Raw genomic sequence first — 11,176 nt, forward strand, 5'->3', positions numbered from 1 at the left:
TCTCTTGAGCTAAACGCAGACCGAATGCCAAAGGAAAAAAAACCCTAATTTACCTAATGGCAAGAAACCATCCCGAAGACCCTTCTCTCCCGGATTTTCCGAGTGGGAGGTGTTAACTTCGCTGCTCCGTTTAAACGCTCGGATTACGAGCACTTCACTCGAACCGAGCGATCTCTGCCATCTTCCTCCTTTCTTCAACTTCTCCGCTGCCCTTACACGCGCTGAACCTTTCTCCCCTCCTTCACAACCCAACACCTCCTTCGCGTCCCTCTGAAGATGACTCCTTTACCTCATTCACATTCACTCTCCATTTCGATATCTCTCTCTCTCGTTGCAAGGCAGATGGGTTCTCGAGTGCTCTCTCTCCAAGAGCGAGCTTTCGCCGAAGTCTCCTTCGTCATTGGAGAGAGCGATGAGCCGCCGTACTGCGGTCCACGGAGCACCCACCATCCAAGAGCCTATCCTATTCCCGGCCAAATCCTCCGCGGCAACAAGGTCAAAGGCGAGGCACACGGGAAACCCATGAACAGAGTCCGATAACCAGAATACCAACGAAAGAGCTCAGAAATAGGATCTGTTGACGTAAAATACGATTCGACAGGTATTTCCACATGTTCTCGCTATAGTTTCGTTTGAGGAGCCATGGCTCCTCTAACAGTATCCCTGCATACAGCAGACGGTGAACGTTTCTGAATTATTACTTTTATAAGATAGACTTAAATGTGAATTTGAATTCCAATCACAGCATTCACACCCAAGGGCATCCTCCTCCTTTGATATACTCTTCTACGCATCTTTCTCTCTCTCTCTCTCTCTGTCGTATGCATTAAGACATTCCCTTTCCATTCCCTGCTCAACTCATATCCTCTTCGCATTCAGCAATTAATCGCAGAATCTCCTCCTTCAAAGTATAACTCTAGCCTTTTAGTCACCTACTTCAACCCAACGGATTTTTTTGTCATCAAGAACAATGCCAGGCACTTTCTTGTTCACTCTACTCCCTATCCCTCTGATCCTATCTATTCTCTTCAAAGCCATATCTCGGACATCTCAAACCAATTCTCACGTTTCTCCGAGGGGATAACGTTTCCACATCAAGAAACTCTCCACTCCACGGCAAGTTCTCCCGGGTCTGTTTTTCATGCTATTGCACAAGGTTCCCGTCCTTAGCCCTATGCAGTTCCAGGACTACGCCTCCGCTGACGCTCTCCCTGAAATACTTAGCACTACAATTACGACACCTATTTTCCTCCAAAGCATTAAAAGCACCTGTATAATTAATTTCATCATCGGTACAGGCTGTCTCATTTCATCTTCCATCCCGCTTTCTAAACGCCACAATGCTTCAAGTATTTAATTACAAGCTATCTTGCCTTACAGATAAATGCAATGACGAATTTTTACCGAGCATTTCAGGTGATTGCAGTCTTAATAGACGATGAGGAACCTATTTTACCAAATAAGTTATACATCAATGCAATAATTAAAAAAAAACAATTCTCAGACCATTATCTCATTAAATTACACAAAATTATCCCCAAACTCATATTGAAATATTCTACAGAATCACACGACCAACGAGCATCAATTTCCCCACATTGCGATTCAGAGTAGTCTATAATCCTTAAATTCTGTAAAACCTATCGTCATCACGAGCGTTACCAGCAAACTCGGACAAGAATGATGATATACTCATGGATAAACTGAAAAATAGCATGGTGGAGGACATACTTGTACCCGCACACGAGACAGGACAAGGAAACTTCGCAGGGGAACCGGGTGAACTCCTGACTGGATGGTCTGGGCCAAGGGAAAGAAGTGAGGGTGGTGGGAGATTTGGGAGAGGGATCGACGAAATGGACAACGACACACCCCTTAACACAACGGCCGGGGCGCTCCATTGCGACAAGGGCCCGCTGTCGTCTTTGCGCGGCCCACCCAACCTCGCCCTAATCCTCCTCCTCCCAAAAACCTCTCTTTCTAGACCTCTCCAATTACGCCTGGAATGCCAAAGTCGCGCCAAGGGAGAGAGGGAGGGAAGGGACGCGTCGCTACAGAGATGGCCGCGGCATGGGGAGAGGAATTAAGAGGCGAAGGCTGCTGCTGCAATGGGGGTCGGTTGGCGAGATATGAAAGCAGTCTTGCGAGGGGAGAAAAAAAGGGGGATACACACGGATATGAAGAGAGAGGAAGAATCCTAGAAGGCCACACAAACACACACAGCCGCTAGCCGTTACTAGGCGAATTCCTGAGGGCGTTCATTTTTTGCACGCGTGAGATACTCTCCTCTTGCTACCCCCATATGAAGAGGCGAAAGACGATTAAAGAGTCTGGAAATGTCACGGGTTGGCCGCGGCGGGAAGGGACAAGGGGCGACAATTTCATTTCGTGAAGGGCCAGAGGACCAAACAGGTCCGATCCGAGCCCTGGACAGGGATGAAGGAATTTGTAATTGAAAAAGAGAGGAACAGCGCGAGAATGAACTGTCGTGGAGCCGCGTTTTTTATTTGGATTATACTTTTCCCGGAATTCGTTTCTGGAATCTCCCGGGGTGGTGGGGGGGGGGGGGGGTCATATGAGACCGAGAAAATGCTTTGGGTGGGAAAGAGTTGGTAAAACTTCACATTCACCCTCGCGTGCGAGCCAAACAGCACCATTAAACACGAGGGGCGAAAAAATAAACACGGGCGGAGATTTTTGGTCCAGTTTCGAGAAACAACATAAACAGAAATTCTTCGCGAAAATGCAATAGTGGGCTAAGAATATGGCGTACAGAATGCGATTTCAAATCCAAAATATCCGCAGAACGGAGACCTCATGCACATTTGGTGCAGTCGTTATCACGTACGAACGACTAGGATAGGTCCAAAATTGATTTCGTGCACTTAAAATTTTAAGCGCGTAGAAATGCGATGTAAAAATAAACAACGGTGAAATGGCGGTCATTCCAGCACTGCATTATTCGGATAGCCACTTCCGTTTTATTGAATGAAATATAGTTCATTATCACTTTCACGAAATACTACAATTGCTCCCAATACAGTAAAACTTGACAAGCGCAAGCAAGAAGAAAACTTAAAAACCAGTTTTGACGATCTAACTGAAATATGATTAACTTTTTTTTGACGATTCAAGAGCATATTTTTCATTGGTAAAGATGAAAAGCATTGATTGGTTTATGTTAACGATTAAATAACCATCAATTCTTCATAAATGAGATAATATTTTTTAAACATTACACTAATATTTTACTAGATTTCCGCCAGCAAAGGTATAAATAAAAGATATGCTTCACCTGGCATTATTAAAATACGAAGAGAAAAAGGCAAAACCAAAAAACATATTAAGAAGCAATAATGAAAGTCCAGGCGGATGAAGTTTCATTAAAAGACTTCCTTCGCACATGATTACTATCCTCCTCATCTCCATATGTAAACACTGCAACTAGTACCGAGTGCGACTGAGCGCTCCATCATCAATTGAGAAATGTATTTAAGTTTCAGAGAATTTCGCTACATAAACAATACGCAAACAAATTTATCTCGTAAATACAGAATAAAAATTCGACAATAAAAATAATAAATAAAAAGAAAAAAATAAGAGAGTAGCCAATAAAAAATCGCAATAAGCAAGGCTCAATGGAGGGCCGAGCATTCATTTCCGACTCGAAACTATTAGTACCGCCCTTGTCCGTAGTGAAGCGAAGAAGTGAGGCAGAGACGCATGGGATCAGCAAATAAGACGGGAAGGGCGGACAGCAAGCATGGAGGCAAGTCCTTTGGCGGCCATAGAAGAATCAAGGTTAGTGTGGAGGAAGCGAGCGGGGAGGAGTACGGTGTGTGTGTGGGGATGTCGGTTGGATGATGTTGCAGAAGAGATGGCGGGGCGAAGGGTGAGAAGAGGCCTGGGAGTCATCAAGCCGGCAGCAGAGGAGTGGCTGTTGGGGTTAAGACGTCGAGTAGGGGGGGAGATGAGTCGGCGGGAGTATGGACTGCGAATGGTGGAGTATTCTAGTGGCGGGAGCGGGAAGAGGAGGAGAGGGAGGGGGCGGAATGAAGATGGAGGATGGTTGAGGGAGGAGAGGTGGCGATAAAACGTTATTGTTGGGGAGGCGGATGGGGATGAGTGGGGGGGGGGAGATATTAAGGAAGGGCAAATGGACAAGGGGAGGCTTTTCGTTGACAGTAGGGAGTTAAGAGGAGGACCAAAGGAGTGTGAGGAAGGGAGAGAGAGAGAGAGAGGATAAAAAAGGTCGTGCACGGTGCGGAGAAGGGTGAATTCATGGGAAGCGACCGGGGTGTTAGTGGGCGAAAGTGTGGAATGGGAGCTGCTTTTAAGGAATTCGCTATGAGGAATAAGTATACGCCATTGTCACGAAAATTTCGAAACGTCTAATTGTACTTAATAAACATACGGCCAAACATTTGTATTTTTAACTGATATTTCCAATGCCAAACAATCCAGAAATTTCATTGGAAAATTCTCCATTTTGCAATTAAAAGAAGAAAAGCTTAATAATTATTCAAAGAAAAACTGAACTCAATAGATATCGTTCTCCTGGAATGAATGACTAATTATAGAAGCACAGTAAAAACTCTGACTATTGTATAATTTGTGCGTCGTTTAGACAAACAAACTAATATTGATGCGTAATAACAAAATGATGATAAAATAAATTTATGCTCGTCACGAGACTAATTTTAGAGTTATTTTAATACAAGTGTTACACTGAATTCAAGTCACATTAGCTACATGAATATGACATTAATCTCGGGTCTTATAGCAGGAAAAGGTATTCTGTTCAAAATATAAATTTTGAATTATAAACATACTTTGAGCTCAAACTTTCCTTCTATCTTAGTCAGAAGAAGATATTAATAATAATGCAAAGAAAAACTAAACTCAATAGATTTCGTTTATTGCCGCTAAAATTTCTTTTGGCGCAAAAGCGATAAGCATTAACTCTGAATCGTGATGTGAAGGACCTACGTGAGGAAGGCCAGGAGTGATTGGAGCAGGTGGAAGACTGCACATGGAGTGGAGGAGGGCGAATTCGAGTGAATCAACGGGAATAAGAGTGGTGGGGTGTTCAGAGGCGGACACTTAAATGCCCTAAGGTGGAAAGATAAAAGAGCATCGTGGCGGCGAGCGCACTTCACCTGCATTCCCTAAGAACACACGTCACCGTCATTTTCGAACATCGTTCGGCACATCACAGATAAATTCCTTCGGAAAATGACGAGCTTCTTTCTTCTAAGCTTGCCGTTTGCAGCCCTTAACATTTTTATATCATACTTAAGCGTTCTGGCTGAGGGGTGTAGTTTACGATGACGGTCACCACGCACGAATTGGGTATCATAAATTGCTCCAGCGCCATTCAATATTGAGGTTTATAACCATAAAATCAACTTGGTATTCTACATTAAAATTAAAATCAAGTTTAAGAAGACGATATTTAACAAAAATGCGGCTATTCTTCAGCAACCACAACATATGCCATGAGAGAGTTCTACTGCAGCAACGATAAGGAAAAAAATACTGAGCCGTTGACTCCATTCCAGAATGATTAAATATTATTGGTCACAGTGGATTAGCAAGACCAGATCTAAAAATACAAGGAATTTGAAACTACTGAGAATTGGAACTAGAAGAATGGTGATGGAACAAGAATCGTCAGCTTGACAGGCAATCAAACAAGAGCCATCACCCCAAAGAATTGCATATGGTGCCATGAAAATTCACGCACGTCAACTACTTACTTTTATCATTTATTTTTACCACCCATTTATCAAATATATGCACAGCAACTAAAATGCAGTGAAAAATTATGAGATAAAAGTTGTTTTCATCGCCGAAGGGTATTATTACCAGGGCAGGTATAGATGGTACGGTAATGTTGCAGGCGGAGACATGTTTTTGACGATCAGGAGATAGAGAAAAGGCTCTAAGCATGATGATTATTTTTAAGAAACGTAAATCCTAAAAGGAGTTTTCATGGTGCATCGATATCCGAGCTTTTTTAAACTCCCGATCTCAATGGATCTCGATCGAAAATTTTCTTATCACCTCTATCACCTGAGAAAATATTAGCCATCCCATTGTTCGGGAATAAATACATTCGACTCGCCAACCATGCACGAGATTACATTTCAAAGTGAAAATAGGCACGCTAGCAGGCAATAGCCTCACGGCGAAGACTCCTTCGCCCGGACACATAAAGACACGCTGGGCGCGCGGGATGTGCACGCATTTTGGGACATTTTATTCTTTCCTTGGAATGCAGGAAAAAATAAACAGGAGGAGGAGAAAGAAGGGTGGCGTTAGCAGGGCGATGGTCCACATTCCCAAGGGGGGCTTTTTCCATTCGGAACACAAAAGGGTGGCAGAGCATCGACGGGAGAGACATTCGGCTGCTTGGTAGGCACGCCAAAGGGGTAGGGGGTGAAGGAGGAGACGACCAACCCTAATCTCACAAACACCCCGAGGGGGAAGAGGAGAGAAGGAGTTCAGGGGGGGGAAAAAAAAAAAAAGGGTGTTTGGTTGCCGGGGGCGGAGAGGAAGGAAGCAATTTGGCTTGACCGAGGATCGAAAGGGGGTCCATACGGGGGTTCGAGGACGGAAAACAGCCGTTTCGTTTCATTCCATTCGGAAGGGAGGTTCAGAAGGCGTCAGCAGGGAACGGGGGTGGGTCACACTAAAAGTAACGGGGGTTGAAGGCGTAGGGGAGGAACGTAATGGAATTCTTCCTATCCTCAATCTTCTAACACCCCCTTTGGTAACACCTCTCCAGTCTTCAAAACAGTAATATCTCCACGGTATTACATGCCCTGAAAGTCGATTTAGCCATTTTTCTTTTGTAAACGTGCCAAAAAAGGCTTTTTACAGAAGAATCCTTGAAGGGAAAAATGATAGTTAATAAACTTCAGCATAGAATGATCAACATTTTTATATGCATATCATCTAACGGTTCAAGTGAATTTGCATAGAACAACATACACCATCAAAAATCATCCCCGCCCCCCCCCCCCCAGATATCAGCATCCCCCCGCATCCCCCAGATATCAGCATCACTGAATTCTATTCTTCACTGCGGCGATAAGTCCATTATTCAACATTAAACCAAAGAATCCTGCTTCTATCTCCCTACAGATCTCAATTATGTTCGGCAAGTGAAGCAAGGAAAGGAAGAAAATAGCATAAATAGAAAGAATGAAAGGGAATAGATCTTACTGAGAGTTGAAGAGGGGAGCTCAAGTTGAGAGGAGAGAAAGAACGGCTGAATCTGCGAATGCTCCATGCAAACCTACACTGAACGGTAGAATACTTTAACAATAATATTGAAATGGCATCCAAGAAGCGGTGACCACAACTTTCTCAGAGACTATTAGCATATATTATGCGACAAATTTAAAAAAAAAACGATCAAACCCAAAGGGATCACGACGTAAGAGTTCTGGGTGTTGGCTGTGGGTGGGGTGGTGTGGACAGCCAGTGGCGGTGGTGAGAAATTCTAAAGTCAGGGCGCTCTCCAAGGCGATGACTTCAAGCGATAAGGGAAAAGAGAGGAGGGGGCACAAGGAAGGGGAGGAATAGAGGGGAAGTCATCTCCACCCTCCCAACTGCCCACCCACCCAAGTCATCACCAGTCCCCTGGAAACCAACCCCTGCGGTGGCGGAGGAGGGCTGGTGAAAAATAGCCGCTTTAAAACGAAAAACAAAAGCACTTAATGAGGCGCGCTAATGAGTAAAACACACGCGGGGAGCGAGAAAAAGGGTGCGGGCCGGCAAGACGAGGAGCGGGGGCAGACGCCCATAAGGGTGGGAGGATGTTAATGGCGGACGACGCAATATGGCGAACGAGAAGCCTCAAGGAGACCCATACTCAAAAAAAGGAACACCTCGCAAATATTTAGCGACCACAGCATGCACGACATCATTCTCCCGACCCATGGACATACTCCAAGCAGATTTAAGTTCGCATTAACCCTAAGTGGATATTCAAAGAGAAGAATTCAAATATATTATCCATATAATATCGTAATATTGATCTTTACCAAGCGTTATTCACTACCGTAATCCATTATATGGACCTCATTATTTTAAAATTAAATGCATTTCTTGTATCTTAAATTTTTAAAGTGAATAAAAAAAATCGCATCGCCTCGCGATACCTATTACCGAAAAAATTGGAATAAGATCCTGGTATTAAAATAACCATGGCTGAGCCACAAAATTTATAACTGATCGATCAAAGTCAAGCTAATGCTCTCATTGTAAAATATTTACTTTAATAATTAAGACAATTCTAAGAACACTCTTGGTAAAGAAGGAAACCGTATAGAAGCCAAAGAGATAACACTTAAATAGATTCTTGTAAACGGTGGTAAATTGCGGAATAGAAGCACTACCGGAGGAAATATAGCATTTTGTAGCGTCCTTATCCTCCAGTTGTTTTAGACCTTTCATCGTGATAATTTTCATTTACTTTATTGATAACTTCTACACGACTTATGTGTTTTCTCTTAAAAGAAACATCAATGACCCTTTTTTCGATCACGAATAAGTAAATGAATGAACGCAGCATTTTTCGATAAGAGGTAAAATCAGAAGAATATTTTTGAACTCGGAAACGAAGACCAGCCATTCTCAGTAATACTTAAAAATTTCAAAGCTAGAAAAGAATTATCTTCTTTTTAGGTTTCCACAAGGGAGGAATGTGGCGAGGAGAATTTACTGTTAAGCATGGTACTTCATGACGCATTAAAAGCGTGTATTTGAAAACCTTTTTCACTTTATGCCTACAAAAAAATAAGTCAGGGAATCGTTCCATAAAAGGCGGACATCATCGAGCCTCATTTAGCAGAGGGTGGAGAGGAAATCGCGGTGGTCCGCGGAACGGGGAAACTGCGGCGACAACGGGAGCGTTCCACGCGGAGGGAGTACGCACGCGTGCAAAAACATTTGCGCTTATTTTTACACACCCATCATATCGGGCCCGAAGATTAATTTTTAAAGGGAGACCATAAAGAACAGACGGCGTCGGCGGCGGAGACGCAGTTAGCACGGGCGAAACTGTCCGTGAGAACGGGGCAGCGGGCGGAATTAAATAAAAGGAAGATAAAAAGCGTCCGTGTGCGTGTTAGGGAGTGTATAAGAATCGGTTCTTCCAGATTCCCTCCATTTTTTCCCCATCCAACCCATCCAGCGTAGGAGCGCAGTCGCTGCTGCTGCTGCTGCGGGAAGAGGGGAGAATAGATGAAGATGCGAGGAAAGGAGAGGAAGAGTCGCAGAAAGAGGAAGAGAGATAATAAAAGAGGAAGTTAATAGAAGTGAGGCGGGCAGGGGTGGTGGGCGCGAGGGATGTGCTCTCCTGGAGTTGCAGTCAGGGGCGGCGGCGACTCCCACCCCTATGACCTCCGTGCTCCCGTGTGTGCCACGGCACATTTAAAAGAGAGTTGGGGATGGAAGAGGGCCATCGTCACTTGCCTCGCCCGCTTCGTCTTTCTCACACATCAGTGGGGGAAAATTCCGCAAAAGGCAATAGTGACAATATGGTGCACGGACATTGAGAAAGGTAAATGGAAGAGCTAGAAAGGAAAACGCTCACTGAGCAAGAAGCATGAGCATTAGAAAGACAGCGGAGGTCGAAAACGGAAAAGGGGCAGGATAGAGAGGCGTACGCGACGCTGGAATGAAAATAACGGTTGGCCTCTGAGTTCATACACTGCAATTAATAATATCAAAATCCTTTTTGGAGATAAAAAGAAGATAAAAATGTGGCTTATTTCACGCCTGCCACGTGAAGGGCGGTGAAATTCGCATTAATTACCACGGGAAAAATATCCCAAGGGCCGGGAATCGAACGAACATCGTTGAACTTCAGTAAAATTGCAATGAAAATTGAAGAACCTGAATTGCGTAGTGGCCTGAGAAAGGTCCGGAAAGCAAAGGTCCACGGTCCAAATCCTGGTCCAGAAAATACGTAAAAAATGAAGATCATGTCTCCAGCAGGACGGGCTAGAAACACAATCGCCGTAAATGAGGAATATGAGGTGACAACTGGAAAACAAAGTAAATAAATTACCACAAATCGATTCAGGTTTACTCACTTGAAGCTTGTATGGTATCACTTACTATCAAAAAAGCATTTAAAGTTGGAAGAACAAGATATGATTTTAACACCTCGGTAACAGGCAAGTGGTCCGTGCGAGGAAATACTTATTAAAACGGTTATGTTCCACAAGTGTTCTCTTTCTAGAGGAATAATGAATTTGTATGACTTTGGTAAGTGAATACAATATATCCGAGATATTTCCCCGATTACTGGCAACAGAAAAACAAGGAGGGTAGCTGATATCCAAAGCAACAATGGTGACGACGGATTTCCGACCGAACATTCCATTCTAGACTGCGAGACAAAGGAGTTAAGCGGCGCGCTAATTTCTTCCGATCGGCTAAACGACGACGGATGCCAAAAACCCTCTTTCTCCTATTTCGGCCCAACCCAGCAGTCCCCCCAACGGCACGCAACTCCTCCAAACGGTCGGTTAACAGCACGATAAATCGTTAGCAGGGAAGATCGCTGCCAATGCCCACGGACCTTGTACTCTATTCTCCCCCTTCAGTCTTTCTTCACTGTCCCCTTTCAGTCTACTTCACCCCCCAACCCTCCCTCGTCGCTTAAATGCGACACGCGGGAACAGAAGTCGGAAGCACACTACCACGCCCTCAGACTTATGGCTTCCTAGATTCCCCGACTAATCGAGAAACCTTTGAGGGGCATATTTATTTTCTGGCCTACGGAACGCCTTATTATCGTTAGTGGGTTTCAAGATATAGATCACAAAAAAGGGAATAGTTATGATCAGTCCAAGAAAGTAAAGGATTAGAAAAAATTACTCCAAAATAAAACTCCTAATCGAAGAAAAGTGGTGAAGTTTTGAGTCCTGGACCACCCATGCCAAAAAATAAGACGTATTTTTCATGCAGTGTGTATAAAATCAACAAAATGCATTAAAATCACCCATTTAACTAAACTGGAATGAAAAATTGAACGCAACTATGGAGAGAAATATCTAAGAAAAATCTGTGAGGATCAACTAGAGGTTGAACCGCTTTGAATGAATATCCAAGGAATTAGAATAAATTGTTTCAATGGAGAAACAAAATGTCCACA

Source organism: Ischnura elegans, chromosome 3 (genome assembly GCF_921293095.1).
Source record: "Ischnura elegans chromosome 3, ioIscEleg1.1, whole genome shotgun sequence".
Classification (NCBI taxonomy): domain Eukaryota; kingdom Metazoa; phylum Arthropoda; class Insecta; order Odonata; family Coenagrionidae; genus Ischnura; species Ischnura elegans.